Source organism: Antechinus flavipes, chromosome 5, assembly GCF_016432865.1.
Source record: "Antechinus flavipes isolate AdamAnt ecotype Samford, QLD, Australia chromosome 5, AdamAnt_v2, whole genome shotgun sequence".
Lineage (NCBI taxonomy): Eukaryota > Metazoa > Chordata > Mammalia > Dasyuromorphia > Dasyuridae > Antechinus > Antechinus flavipes.
Window position 1 is genome coordinate 141514261 of NC_067402.1, and position 16412 is coordinate 141530672.

At 36.0% G+C, this 16412-nt stretch overlaps 1 protein-coding gene across 1 annotated transcript in view; it reads left to right on the forward strand.

Moving 5' to 3' along the window:
* The first annotated feature begins 7770 nt into the window (after nt 1–7770).
* SLC26A3 (solute carrier family 26 member 3) overlaps nt 7771–16412 on the forward strand; it is a 55589-nt gene continuing 46947 nt past the window's right edge. The window contains exon 1 of the mRNA XM_052001590.1: nt 7771–7857. The gene's annotated coding sequence lies outside the window, so the exon portion shown is untranslated. The remainder of the gene's footprint in view (nt 7858–16412) is intronic.

The window sequence follows — 16412 nt, forward strand, 5'->3', positions numbered from 1 at the left end:
TTTAGGTATCAGTATTATATTTGTTTCATAAAAAATAATTGATAGGACTCCTTCTTTGCCTACTTTCCCAAATAATTTAATTATGGAATTAGTTGATCTTTAAATATTTGGTAGAATTCATTTGTAAATTTATATGGTCCTGATGCTTTTTCTTGGGAAGCTCCTTTATGGCCTGTTCAATTTCTTTTTCTAAAATAGTTTTATTAAAACAGTTGGATGGAATAGTTGATGGAGCACCAGCCCTGGAATTAGGAGGATCTTAGTTCAAATCCAGCATCAGAAACTTAATACTTTCTAGCTTTATAATCCTCAGCAACTCTCACAAAATATAAAATAAAATAGATTTATTTAAATATTCTATTTCCTCTTCTATTAACTTGTCCAGGGTCACTCAGTAATTATCTGAAACAAGAATTACATCCAGATCTTCCTGACTCCCAGTCCAAAGCTCTATTCACTATTTAATGCTGTTTTTCTTTCTTCACATCAAAAGTTTTTTTCCCTTCTTATTTCATTCAAGTCCTTCAGCTTGAGTTTTCCTAAATTTCTCTGCCCCTAATTCAGACTCTGGTCTTCCTTAAAATGCCCACAAACTCTGCAAATTTCCTTTATAATTCCTACTCCTCTTGCATCTCATGTCCTTTTTTTCTTCTCCCATACAACCTTTCTTCAGTGAAGCCCCATGAAAATTAGTCTGAGGGGATGTGAAAAATATATTATAAAGGTAATAATTCTGAGTTAGGAAGATTGACTATGAAGGCAACTATTCAATAATCTAGGCAAGAAATGATAAATACTTGGAACAAGGCAATGAAAGTGAGTAAGCCACTTGGCTGAACTATTTTGCATTTCCTCATGCCCACAGGAAACTCATCATCCTGCAAGATACTCATACCTAATCAGTATCCTCTACTTCCAAATCCTCCATTTAAGAAGTGTTCCCATTTCAGCATTTACAACCTGACTACATTACTTTAGACTTCATATTTTGACCAGTGCCAGGTACTTCCTCTTCCTCCCCTTACCCCCTTTTCAGCTTCATTTATTTACATTGTCTTTTCCCATTAGATTGGAAGTTCCTGGAGAGCAAGGATTGTCTTTCCTTTTCATATTTTTCATAATTTTAACCTCAGCATTTAGCACAATGCTTGGTACATAATAGATACTTAATAAATGTTTACTACTGACTGTTGAGAAATGAATCTGAGACACTGCAAAAAAAAAAGATCTGGTTGACCAACTGGCGATGAAAGGAGAGAGGAGAGGAGGAAAGAGAGAGCGAGAAAGAGAGAGAGAGAGAGAGAGAGAGAGAGAGAGAGAGAGAGAGAGAGAGACAGAGAGAGAAGAGAAGAGAAGAGAAGAGAAGAGAAGAGAAGAGAAGAGAAGAGAAGAGAGAGAGAGAAGAGAAGAGAAGAGAAGAGAAGAAAAGAAAAGAAAAGAGGAGAGGAGAGGAGAGGTCAGGACAGGATAGGACAGGACAAGTCAGGACAGGGCAGGAGAAGACAGGAGAGTGACTTCAATATGACTTCAAGCCTGGGACATTACTTGGAGGGTGGTGATATTGACCAAAACTTGAGAAGTTGAAAGAGTAGCTGGTCTGGGAGGAAAACCAAGAATTAAATATTTGAATACTTAGATATCTACATAAAGATAGTATGATTATTGCTCAATTGTTCAATCATATCTGACTTTTTATTAACCCCATTATGGGATTTTCTTGACCAAGATAATGGAGTGGTTTGCCATTTTCTTCTCCAATGGATTAAGGCAAATGGATATTAAATGAATTGCACAGGATCACACAGCTACTAAGTATTTTGTAGCCAGATTTAAAATTCCTGACTCCAGGACTAGCATCCTAGTCACTGAGCCATCCTGCTGTCTCTACACAGAGATATAGGCAACTAGAAACATGGGCTAGAGTTTTATGAGAGATCATGGCTGAGGATGCAGATTTGGGAAAAAGGATAAGAGTGAAAAGGGAAAGGGGGGAAGAAAGGAGACATGGGGAACAACAGTTCAAGAATGACTGGGAAAAAGGAATACAACAAAAGAGATAGAAAAAGAATGGCCAAAGAGAAATAAGGGTAACCAAGGGACAGTTTTAAGGGAAAAAGTCAATAGTGTCAAATGCTGCAAAAATGAATAGAGAACAAAAGCCTTTGGTAGCTGGCAATAAGAATGAAGACATTAAAATTCAGTTCTCTTCTGAAAATACAGGATTTTTCTTCTTTTTCTTTCCCCTCCCAAAATCTTTAAATACATATGAAACCATTCCTTTATGTGATGACAGTTCAAATAAAAATGTTTCATAATTCAGAATATGGTCTTAAATGACCAGTTCAATCCTCCTATCCCATTGTTGCATACATTGTTTTACCAGAAGTTCTGCCTCCCAAATGAGTAATGCGACATTGGGAGGGGGACCATAGCTATTTAAAAAAAGAGAGAGCGAGAGAGAGAGAGAGAGAGAAAGAAGAAAAAGAATTGTACTTTTGACAGTTTGTTAAAATATTTTAAACATATAAAATTTATTCTTTTATTCCAACATTGCTGCATGAAACATCATACTTTAGGAAATAGTCCTATTGAATTGAAGAAGCCATAAGCAATAAAAGAAATGTGACTTATCCTTACAAATTATATCAAGAGCACTAGGTGAATTTTCAGCCTGTACATAGTGTACCAGGAATAAGTGTTTGAAAATCAAGTCTTACCACTCCCCACCACACCCCACCACACCCATTTGTACCTGTAAGGAATGTTTCTTCCATCAATTGACATTAGGAAGCATGGATTCTAAAACGATGTTCACAATGGATCTTCTCTTAATTTCTCTTTATATTCTTCCCTAAAAATCTTATAAGTTTTAAGTTTGGACAGAAAAAATGACATTTGACACTTAGGATTATTTTACATATTTTTTTCCTAAACTCTGTTCTAGATTTGGGGTTGTCAATCCATTTCCTTCCATCCTTTTTGCTCAGAGTGTTTCTTGAAGAAATGTAGCCAACAGAGAGATTTCTGCTTCTTGATAATTGGAATTTGTTCTAGAGTCATCCTTCATGGTAGAGACAAAAGTAGCAAATGGTCATATTTCCTAATGGTAGTGTATAAATAAACAGAATGAGATGTTCTTTCTACATGGCTTACACCTTTGCAAATGGACTTTCAGAAAGATAATCATTATTTGGAAGTCAAGGATCAATGTTATCCCTGATAAAATTATGACTAAAAGTAGCTATTATTTATTCTAAGTAGACAAATCTAGTCAAAACACAAGAAATCTGATTCAATACTACACAAATGAGATTGATCAAACAGAAATGGAGGACACTAAATTGTACATAAGAATCTCTGCAGACTGAATATTGACTTAGAAAATCACATATTAACATTATTGGTATTCTAATGTATTTTTATTTATTTTGTTAAATATTTCCCAATTCTTAGATTTTAATCTGGTTTAATCTGACCTATTCATGAGTATTGTGGCCATATATTTGACATCTATGAATTAAATAATAAAACACCATCAATTGAGCTATAACTTTTAAGCACATAAAGCTCAAAGGAAAATCTACTTATCACAATGTAGCAGATATTATTGATGATCTTTGAATTCAATGATTTTGAAAAATGGTAGAGAATAGGAAATGTGCTACAGGACTGGAAACAGGCAAATGAGGGGAAGAGGAGATGGAGCAAACTATCAAATGATGAAGTTGACTTTGATTCTTGGTAAGACCCTAGAATGTCTTGGAACTACTAAGTTGTATTTTTAAAGGGAAGTGGTAATTATGATGAGACTGCATAGGTTCATCAATAATGGGTCCTTGGGTTTTTTCCAATTAAGAAAACATATGTTTATGATATGCTTTAAAGTTTTTCACGATAACTTTATGAACAAGATGGAGGGATGAGAGCTAGATGATAGTATTGGTAGGTAGATTTATACTGGTTCAGTGAATAGATACAAAATTAGTGATTAATGGCTCACCATCACCCTGGGAGTTTAGGAGAGTCTCCAAGATCCCCAAGGAATTTGTCCCTGTTCCTACAGTCTTTAATCAGCAAGTCATATGAAATCATGGATAGCCTTGTACAATATAGAAATTTACTAAAATGTCTTTTGGATGAATCAATAGATTTTCAGATTAAATGGGAGGGATAATTTGATTGATTAAACATCTAGTACAACACACTGAGGATAATAAGTTGAAATTTAATAGGAATAAACATGTTAAAAAATTAACTGCATAAGATCAGAATGGAGGAATCATTATAAGAAAACATGAAAATGATCTTGGCATTTTAGTGGATTGTTAAGTTCATTATGGATCAATGATATAGCATAGCAAATAAAGCACAAATGTGGCCTTGTTTTGTATTAAGCATCATATCCAGAATAATGGAAGTTAGTATCTTACTGTATTATAGCCTAGCCTTACCACTTCATGGTTCTGGATTCTATCATTAATTTTTATTTTTCCCAATTTACAATTTCTATTTATGCCTTTTTATCACATTTATACCCCAATATGCCATCTCTATTGAAACTTTTCTTGTAACAAAGAAAAAGTTAAGTAACAGGCAATCAAAAAAGTGACCTTGTCTGACAATGATGTCATTGTCCATATTTATAGTCTCTTTATGTCTCTACTATAATGCCTTTTTTTTTCTGGAACTGAGTATGGTCATTGCAATTAATCTGAATTCAACAGCATTTTAGTGGTGGATTTGTGAAATGGCTTAACCATTCTAGACAACAATGTGAAATTATACAAAAAAGTCATTACAACCGTCATTTTCACCTAGTCAGTTTACTAATAGAATCCCCAAGGAGGGCAATGACCAAAAAAAAAGACATCATATACATAGCACCTGGGGCCACATATCAATTGAGAAAACAATCTATAAGGAAGGCAATGACTAAAAAGAGATATAGATTTCTATATTCGTGGATCACCTACCAATTCAGAGAGTAGATTCCACACAGAAGAAAAGATTCAAGTTTTCTATATCCACTACAAATCATAGCCAAGAGTTTCCACCAAAGTGTTTACCTTTATTAGTTAGCCAGCCAAAGAGCACAGTTAGTTCAAAGCAATCATCTAATGAAATAATGTAGTAAGAAAAGTAACAATAAAAATTTTCCTCTATAGATCTAGAGCATACTTTTCCCCAAAATATACACATTTCAGGAGGAAGAATGCATGTTCATAGGAAAAATATGCAGCCAGAGTATTCAGTTGAAGGAGCACATAAGTAGGAAACAGATATGGTCCTGGTTATGTTTTCTATGTTGCTGTTCCCCGTAGGCTTCCCCTAATGTATTTTTCTCTGAAAAGTATGATATTCTATCAGATAATACTCTACTGAATTTGTGTTTAAATCTGCTTTCCTTAATGCATCACCTCTACCAAATGCTTTGCACTCTATGAATTGTATCTATTGGCTACTGACAGCTATCCATGTGGTTCCAGTTTTTAATTTCATTCAATTTTCTTTATTTCCAATTCCAAGTTCTCTCCTTCTCACTGACAAGGTAAAAAAAAAAAAATTAAGACCCTTATAAATATCATGGATATATATTGAGCTTTTGCGTTCAATCAGAGTTCTTTGCCATGTCTTCTTCCTTGTTAGAAAAGTGGAATGTGACTTTGTCATTAGTCATGGAATCTGACTGACTTACAGTCATTACCCCAAAGCTTTACTTTGCTCTTTAAGAAAAGTACTAGCCCTTATATCCATCTGATTAGAAGTTGGGATAGGGGAAAAAAGGTAAGCTTTACAGATTACTCCACTCCCCTCATTAAGAAGTATCCTTTCTGTCCTTTCTGTTCCTTACAGAGATTTACTTATATCAGTTTTTTCATCTACAGCAGCAGATTCTTTGTCCCAAATGTCAAACTCCTTTGACCATAAAGCTAATGCTCTCATGCCCAATTTTATCTTTTTCACTCAACCTCCTGGTTACTTGATAAATCCATATGGCTCCCTTTAAATTTATACTGGAGACCCAATATCCCCCAATTTCATTTCAATGGAAATCTACTACAAAAAAGTTGTATGTCTAATTCCAAAAACCCAATAGATTTTGCATTATTTTGAAAAAAATCTAAGCCAATTTCCCCCCCCCAAAAAAGCTAAGCTCAGGGGGGTCAAGGTCATTGCTTCATTGACCTAGTCACATTGCTGACTATTCCTATATATGTAGTACAACAAAACCTTTGCGAGCTATCAGCTCCCATATTCATACCAAAACAATCAAAGAAGTATTTTCGTGTTGGAAAAAAGAGAAACAAAAGAAAAATGGAGGATGGATGAATAAATTATGATACATGTATTTTTGGAATTTTATTACAGTAGAAGAAAGTTCAAATAGGAAGTAATTCCAGAAACATGAAAAGAATTTGGAAATCAATACGAAGCAAAGAGAGGAGAACCCAAAATAAAATATATCTAAACAGCAACACATTTTAGGAAAGACATTTACAAACTAGATCACAATCAGATGCCATATGAAGAGCCTGAGGATATTTGTCTTGGGGGAAAAGATGTAGTAGGACTGTGATCAATTGCATTTAAGGATTTTAATGTCTTTCATGTGTAAGAGGAATTAGATTTGTTCTGCTTGACCTCTAAAAACATAACTAGGAATAAAGAATGGAAATTTTAGTGAGGCAGAAGCATTTTCTAATAATTATAGTCACTTAAATATCAAATAGGCAGCTAGAATGATTAACAACAAAGTAGGTTCCCCATCACTTCAAGTAGAGGCTTGCTAACCAGCTATTGTCAAGAATGTCACAAGATCTTAGATCTTGAACATGACTCAGAAGCCATCTATCTAGTTCAATTCTGTTCTGTGCTGGTTAGCCTCTGAAATCTCCTTCATAAAGAGACTCCAAGGAACTATCCAAATTCTTTGTTTTACTGAAATTATATTGCCATTATCAATTAAATGGGCATATCATTAAATGAGACCTGCAAATTATTTCATTATGCAACACTTGTTTCAAGGGCAATTATTGAACCAGGACCTGGTATGTCCTGATCTGTGTGCCCTTGTACATCTCTGGGGTATTTCACTGATAGAAGTAGCTATAAGATGGAATAAGAACTAGATTGGAAATCAAAAGATTTGATTTCTATCTAGCTTGTTGATATACACCTAGGTAGCTTTAATACAGATATATCTTTGACCAGGTCAACTTAGATTGCTCTAGGTCTCAATTTTCTCATCTGAAAAATAAAGCAGTATTCTAGATAGTTTTTATGGTCCCTTCCCTGCTATGAAATTTTTCTTATCTAAAATATTACCTCTGATTCGCTAACATAATTGAGATATCAGCTAAAACTACACAAGATAAAATGTGTGTGTGGAAGGGGGGAAATATATATATACACCCACACAGACGTTTAAAACAAGATATATATAGAAAGATAGATATATTTCGCTTTAAATTTCTGTGTAGACATTGATTATGCAAATGACTTCAAAGTGATGAAAGCCATTCACAAAGACACATCAGTCTTCAGTTTCACAACCTTCCAAATAACTTAAGGAGCTGATTGTCATCATCCTTTCCACTTTGAGACCAGAGTCTCAAAGGTCAAGACCACAGTGCAGTCTTTCCATTGTTGTAAAAGTTAATGAAAGTTAGTTATTAAAGCTGATGGTAAGTTCATTTCCCCACAGTCTTATGTAACCTATATATATATAGAAAGTTCGACCCATATGGAAACAAAGTGAGTGGAAACACATTGCTATGTCCCTTGTCCTTCAAAAACATTGGCTCTATCTTTGGATTCTTGCTCTGTCTTTGATGACTTTCACTAAGGATATAACAGGTAGGAGTAGAATTTCTTTTACTCACATTTGTCTTTTAGGTATGATATGCCTCTGAATAAAGGTATAAAGTTTTAATCTTTGAAGTGCTTTAAACAGGATAAATAGCCCTGAACTAATTTTTTTTTTCCAAAAATAACTTATTGGTAGATTTGCCTCTTTATTCTATGCAGATTTATATGTGCTATTAACATTTCTTTAATTATACTGTGTTAGTGTTTGGGACAGTCGATCTGTATCTGTCAAAAAGAAGTAAATATTTGATCAATCATTCTGAGTTGAAGCCATGAAAACTGACAATTGGGATAGTTCCAGGTAAAAACAACTTTTTCAAACTTGTGAAGGTACTTGCCTAAATGATTTTAATGGCTCTCTTGACTGTCTATTTAATTTTGTCTTTGTAACTAAACCATGGTAGGGAGATCTGGGCTCTGGTCCCAGGCTTGCCACTGTCTTTGAGCAAATGATCTTAACAAATGTCTTTTGAAGAACACAGAGAATAACAAATATTTTCTTACAATCTTGAAGAGTATAATCTGTCTTTGTCTTTCTTTATATACCTAACACTTTGCACAGGGTCTGGATCACAGCAGATACTAAATAAATGCTTTAAACAACATGAAGGTATTTGGGGAAAGTTTACTTTGTCTTGAGTCTTGAATGGTGTTTGACATGTAATCTTAAATAAGTAAGTTCATCCAGCTGAGCCCCAATTTTTTTCATCTATATAATGAAAGGGTCAGGCTAAGCAATTTTCAAAGCTGTTTCTACCTCTAATATTCCATAATTTCAATGATGCTATAGTAGAAAGGCAAGTTGATGTAATGAAAAGTTCATTAGACCAGGATTTAGGGATTAATTTGTGTCTTAATTCTGCTATCTTGTAATTGTAGTAAATATTTAAATTTTCTGCATTACTTTCTTCTTCTGTAAAATAGGGATAATAATTATTCATTCTTGATCTGCCTGATTCTATTCATGTATCTACTATGAGAATGTGTAGTAGTATATTGCATTTGTACCAAGTACACCATAACAGGTTTTTAATTTCCAGGAGAGTAGCAGGAATTTAGAAAATATCTCTCTATTTCAGAATACATTCATCTTTTTGAACCCTGAGTGCTATTTCCAATGCTAAGCATTGTCCATGGAGTCTACTAGCAAGCCAAACTCACTAGAATTCTCTCTGGTAGAATGTAAGTTAGATTGTGCAGTGGTTAGAGTTCAGGCCTGCAGTTAAGAAGACTTTAATTTAAATCTGGATTCAAACTATGACCTGGGCAAATCACTTAATCTCTGATTGCCTTGGTTTCTTTCATCTGAAAAATGAAACTAATAATAGTATTTATCTCCCAAGGTCGGTGAGAGGATTAAATGGGATAAAAATTATCAAGTGCCTAGCACACAGTAAGCACTATGTAAATGTCCTCCTCCTCCTTCTCCTCCTCATTATTATTATTATTATTATCCTTGGAGGATGACTGCTGTACTTTTGCCTTGGTGGTTCCCATAGTACCTGAAACAAAGTAGAAGCTTAATAGATGCTTGCCAATTGACTTGTTAGATGAAGAAAAGGAGGAGAAAAAATAGAAAAAAAGAAGAAAAGGGGGAAGAGAGGAAAAAGAAAAGGATCTACAAAATCAGAGTATGCAGAATGCTTCTGATAATTGCCATCAAGGCCTGCCTAGGGCACCTGTGCCCTAAAATGGCTGGTCTTAGCTAGTCTCAGAAAATGTTAGATAGCCAGGAAACCAACTGCTCTGTGACCCCACAAACTCAGGGCAGTTGTCTTAAGCACTCCCAATTGTCTTCCAACAATGTCCATGGCAGACATTTTCCTTTATATGTGATTACAGATTCCTTGAAAATAGAACCTGTATTAAAAATGTAGGTAGAATTGAAAATATTTCCTTATTAGCTTGAAAGGTAGCAATAGAGATTAGGGTATTTTTATTATTAGGTAGTCTTCCTAATCTTTTGCCCATTCAAATTTATCTCTTGAAACAAATTCTTTCCTCTAGTGGGTTGGTTTGGTTTTCTCCTTGGCCCACAAACTTTTTTTTTTTATTTGTTTATTTTTTCCTCTCTTTTTTTCTCCAAATCACATGTCTCCTTTGAGACTCAACTCTTGCCTAAGTTTTCTATGAAACATTTCCCAACTATTCTAGCCTCCATTCTTTATAACCATGTGGTGTTTTGCAGTATTACTGTACTGTTGTCTGTGTGTGTCTATGCTTCTTGAGAGTATTGACTGTTTTTTGTAATGCCCATGGTACCACACACACAGTTGGGCACATAGAAAATGTTCAGAGTCTAGCTGAGAGCCATTCTTATAGAAGGTTCTGAGATTGAAGTAAACAGAGATGTTTAACATTTAATTTGGAGAAGAGAATTAGTTAATTATCAATTTAATTAAAATGAATAATCCAAAAGATAACAATGGTAATCAACTACTTTTGAGTCCTAGCCCATATGATCATAGAGATAAGCTGCAGGGAATTGCATGCTTAACAAATATTCAAAAAGCTATGAGATAGACTTAGGATCCAAAAAGCCTCAAAGCCAAAGAGTAAATATATAATAGGGATAAATGTAAAGTTCTATACTTGGGTTAAAAAAAACTGCACAAGCACAGGAAAGGTGTAACAAGATTATTTGTATGGAAAAGACCTGGCAGTTTTGTGGGATGAACATTAGTGAAACATGGCTATTCTCCAAAAAAAAACAAAAAACCTATCTAATTCAAATTTAAGCTCCACTTAGTAAAATATTATACCTAGAACTAGGAAGATCACATTATAATTTTCCCTAATTAGATGACATCTGAAGTACTATATTCAAATATAAGTATCATATTTAAGAAAAGAAATTGACATGCTGGAGCATATCTGGGGATGGACATCTAAGGCATTGAAGAATTGATATTATATGACTGACAGAAAGAATTGAGGATGTTTGACCTAAAAACAAGAAGGGAAGACTTGGAGTTAGGCTGATAAGGGTTAAGGCACCATACCTATTCTCAAGTATTTAGAATTCTCTCATCCTATGAATTAGACTGAATGAATATTTAATTTTCCTTGATACAGATATCAAGTGGGATAAACTCACAAATTCTATTAACACAACTAAAGTGAAATCTAGGCTTGCAGGAGTTATCTAGGGGAATTTTGGCTAAAAGTCTCCAGTAAATTATGCTCAATTTGGTTATCAGTTCGAGTAATGATAGTCAAAATCTGTTATTTCACTAGTGTCTATAACACCTTTCACTCCCCCAGAACTGTCATCCAACACCTTAATGGACAAATTTCACAAATTACTATGGCCAAAATAATTCATTAGCGAGTAGCCAGCCTGGTTTTGCCAGACCCAGCTAGCTTGGTTAATAGATATACAAATATATACAGATGGCTAAGTAGGACCTAAATAAATTGTTTTCTGCTGTTGTGTAGCCTTTGAGAGCCTCCGGTCACCCCTATGCCACTGTGAGACATCCAAGTAGAAAAGAGTAGTTTGAAGTTGTTTTTGGTTTTTCCCTAAAGCTGAGGTAAGCCACAAAATAAACTAAGATATATAAAGGTACTCATCAAGAAACAGGGATTAAATAAATTATATGTTTAATAGTCTTGAAAAAATAATGTAAGAATATTACTTAGGTGCAGTGAGGTGGCACAATGGATAGAATGCTGAGCCTGGAATCAGGAAGACTTCATGAGTTCATGGATTCAAATCTGAACTCAGTCACTAGCTGTGTGACCCTGGGCAGGTCACTTTACCCTGTTTGCCTCAATTTCCTCAACTGTAAAATGAGCTGGAGAAGGAAATGGCAAACTACCTGGTATCTTCTTCTTTTTTTTTTTTCCAATTAGTTTCTTTTTTTTTTAATTTTTATTTAATAATTACTTTATATTGACATACCTGGTATCTTCGACAATAAAACTCCAAATAAAGTCACAAAGAACTGGACACTCTGAAAAATGACTGAACAGCAACAAATTATTTTAAGTTTCACAAGTTATTCTAAACCTGGGTTCTATGAACTTTGATTTCTAAAAAAAATAGATTTTGATAACCATAATTGCAAGTGGTTTCTTTTGTAATTTGTTTTAATTTTATGGATTTGACTTTTATTCTCTGAAGGGCATCATAGGCTTCACCAGGTTGCCCAATAGGTCCATGCTACCAAAAGGAAAACCAACTCCCAAAACCTTCCTGAACTCTATACAAAATATCTAACTCATTTTGGAAAACAAACAAAAACAATTTTTAGCCTTGTTCCCATGTGTCCCAGAGACCTAAATGGGTGCTCCCATATTTTCTTCCTGCCTGCCCCCTACCACCATGTGAAGTCTTGCTGTCAATTTCTCTCTTCCAATATGTCTCATTTTATAAACAAAACCCATTCAAGTTTCCAAGAATACTGATAATCTTTTATTTAGAGCATGTATATAAAGATATTTGAGAGCCTATCCTAAATGCTGCTCCCAAGTAATAATAACGGGAAGGGAAGGGAAGAGGTACAAATATTATCTCATTTACTCCTCACAACAACCCCTCACCCTGTTTAATAGATGAGGAAACTAAGGCAAATAGAAGTGAAGTGACTCGCCCAGTATCACACTGATAGATTTGATTTTGATTTTTCCTGATTCCAGATCCATTGTTCTATCACCCAGAGCCATCCAGAGTAATTCAAAGAGATAGATGATGTGTTTCCTTTTGTTTTGTTTTGGGAGAGGTTGGCAAGGGAGCAGATACAAGTTTAAGAAGGACAATAGTCTAGAGGACTTGCTCTAGGATGGGAGCAGCATCAGTGGAGAAAGGAGATGTATATGAGAAATAACTTCTCTTTCATGCCCTTAAACCATTTTTGCTCTTCTTGCATCAATCTCTCCCTATTCCAGCCTATTCTCTGCTCAGTTATCAGAATAACCTTCCTGGCTTCCCATCTGACAATGTCTCTCACCTTTTCATTGAACTCTATAATTCTTTCTCCCCAACATAATATCCTGTTTGACTATTATACCCCTTCCTCACCTACCTTTCCAGACCTCTTAAGTTTTATATCACATTTCAGTGACTAGCTGTTTCTCCCAAGACACTGCACCTGCGGACATCCCCCTGGCTGTCCCTCAGACCTGAGACTCGCATAGGCTACTTCATCTCTGTCTCCTGTCCTTCTAGGCTGCCTTCAGATTTCAACTAAAAATCCCGCCTTCTGCAAGAAGTCTTTCCTGATCTTCTTCGATGCTATTTTTTTTCTCTGAGATTTTTTCCAATTGATTCTTTAGAAATAAATTACTTGTTTGTATATCACTGATTACACGTTTCTTCCCACATTAGGATATATTAGGTAAGATTGTTTTTTGCCTTTCTTTCTTTCCTCCAGAGTTTCACCAAGTGCTTGGCATATAAAACAGATTTAACCAATGCTCATTGACTGATGTCCCAAGGAGAATTCTGAATTTTGGAAGGCTGTATTGTATAATCAAAGCCTGGATTGGCTTTTGGCAGGGAAGCCTTGCAAAGCCATCCTCATCCTCGCCTACCTTGTTCCCTTATAATTTCCACCATTAGTCGAAGGCAGCTGTTAAAAATATAAAAATATAAATATTATTTGAGAGAGATAATAAAGTAAATCATTATTGGTCTTTACAGGTAAGAAAAGGAGACATAGAGGATAAATTATGCCCCGTCACTAGCAAATATCCCAAGCAGGATTCAAACTTGGGTGTTCCTGAACTCTGACTCTATCCACATGTAGGGGGGGTCGCTCTCACTGAATAATCGCCAGGATCCTTTTTTGGCATTCAGGGCTCTTTACAAACAGCATTTCTATGCTTATCACCTGGCCAGCATTTACATGAGAATTTATAATATACGTCTCTTCCCGGGTTTTTGTGACAATGAATATATAATTAATTATAGAATTTATATGATTTATCCTCAATTTATTGTCACTCCCTTCCGGGTGCCTTAGGTTTTCCTCGGCCTTCCTTCCTCTGCTACCCAGCACTCTCCCGCCTCGGTGGGGGCCGTTCGCCCAGACCAGCAGCCTCTCCTTCCCTTTCCCGCTTCGTTCCTGCCTAAGCTCCGCACGGATACTCGGCCACCGCCGGGAAGCCCCCCTCCTGACCTCCCTCGTTTACTCGGACTTTCTCCTGCGGCGTACTTACCCGGCGGCTAGGTGGCGCTGTGATGCACAGAAAGCTGGGCTTGGAGCCAGGGAGGCTCGTCTTCCCGAGTTCGAATCTGGTCCCAGACACTTCCCAGCTGTGTGACGTTGGGCGAGTCGCTTAATTTTATTTATCTCAGCTTCTTCATCTGTAAAGTGGGCTGGGGAAGAAAATGGCCAACCGCTCCAGCCGCTCTGCTGAGAAACCCCAAAGCGGTCATGAGCCGCCAGTGCACGTATCTTGTAATGTTGTGTAGTCCCCTCGCCCAAGAGGGACTGACCAAGGCTTTGCCTAAGACGCCAAGTTAAAGGGACAGGAACCAAACTCGTGAATTTATTGTGATTTATGTGATTAGGTCCTCTCCCAATGCAGGTCATTACCCTCTCTGCCACTTAATCTTTTTTTTTTAAGCTATAGAGATGTATTTCTATTATAATTTAAATTATTATTGATTTTACAACTTTCAAAGTGCATTTTCTAAGCATTATCTTTTTTGTTTGTTTGTTTGTTTAAATAACTTTTTATTGACAGAACCCATGCCAGGGTAATTTTTTACAGCATTATCCCTTGCACTCACTTCTGTTCTGATTTTTCCCCTCCCTCTCTCCACCCCCTCCCCAAGATGGCAAGCAATCCTTTACATGTTGAATAGGTTACAATATATCCTAGATACAATATATGTGTGCAGAACCGAACAGTTCTCTTATTGCACAGGGAGAATTGGATTCAGAAGGTATAAATATCCCGGGAAGAAAAACAAAAATGCAAGCAGTTTATATTCATTTCCCAGTGTTCTTTCTCTGGGTGTAGATGCTTCTGTCCATCTTTGATCAATTAAAGCTCTCTTTATCGAAGAGATCCACTTCCATCAGAATACATCCTCAAACAGTATCGTTGTTGAGGTATATAATGATCTCCTGGTTCTGCTCATTTCACTCAGCATCAGTTCATGTAAGTCTCTCCAGTCCTCTCTGTATTCATCCTGCTGGTCATTCCTCACAGAACAATAATATTCCATAACATTCATATACCACAATTTACCCAGCCATTCTCCAATTGATGGGCATCCATTCCTTTTCCAGTCTCTAGCCACTACAAACAGGGCTGCCACAAACATTTTGTCTGCCACTTAGTCTTAAAGAGCCACCTAGAGCACAGGTTACTTTCCTAGGCATACAATCACTATGTATCAGAGGCAAGACTTGAACCCAGATCTCGCAGGCTCTGAGGCCAGTCTTAGTCTCTGCACCCTACCATGTCTGCTAGATTCTTGTTGTTGTTCAGTCACGTCCAACTGACCCCATTTGGGATTTTCCTGGCAGAAATGCTACAATGTTTGCCATTTCCTATTCCAATTTATTTTACAGATGAGGAAACTGAGGTAAACAGGATTAAGACTTGCCCGGGATCTAGATATAGAGGACTGTGCTAACAGTTGGAGTCCTTTAGCAACATCAAACATCATTAATAGTGTTTAGCACTTCTTAGGAAGAATAACTAAATCATTAATTAATTAAATTATTATTATTCCAAAATAAATTAATTGATCAATTAAGGTTAATTTGGTTAAATTAATTGATTAATTGAATTGAATTTAGTTAAATTAATTGATTGAAATTAAATTGTTTTAAAATAGAAAGCCCCCAGAGGTCAGGCTAGGGGAAGCTCCATTCCTACCCTCTTCTACTCTATTTTTTCCAGCAGAGAATGGTGGAAGCTTTGCACAAGTAAACCATGGTTTCTGTATCCCCCTCTCCCTTAAATGAGTTTTCCATGTTGTTTGTCCTTGAGCAGTTTGGCCCAGTCCCAAAAATTCCTATTTAGATTCTGTTCTTCCTAGACTATAAAATCCCTAAAGATGGAGATCATGTCTTTTCTCTCCCTCATGCCTAATATGTGCTCTGAATAAAAGAGGTCCCTAAAAAGTGTTTGTTGAATTGTATTGAAGTCACTATGAGGTATTAAGTCTCAGAGGATTGAGAAAGGGGCAATATGTACAAAATAGTAACAAAAATATATCTTGCCCACTTACAAAATTTGCCTATTATCCATTACCAGGATCATTTCAAGAAATCAACTGGAAGTAATAAGTAGAAGAGATAGGGCATGCTACAGTATGTTCTCTGAGCTTCAGAAATTAGAATAGCTGTCAGAATGTTCTGCTCAGAAATAAAAACAAAAGGGAATGATAAGGCTAATGGCTGTGACTGAAGGATATTATAGGAACCCCAGGACAGAAGCCTATTAATGGCTCACAGAGCGGATTATCCAAAGGGTGTGTTGGGAAAAGAAAGACAAAATTGGGAAAGTGTGAGAAGATCAGGATAGTTAGAATTGTCCAAGAAGGAAGGATCCCAGCAAATGAAGCTCATCCTGAAAAA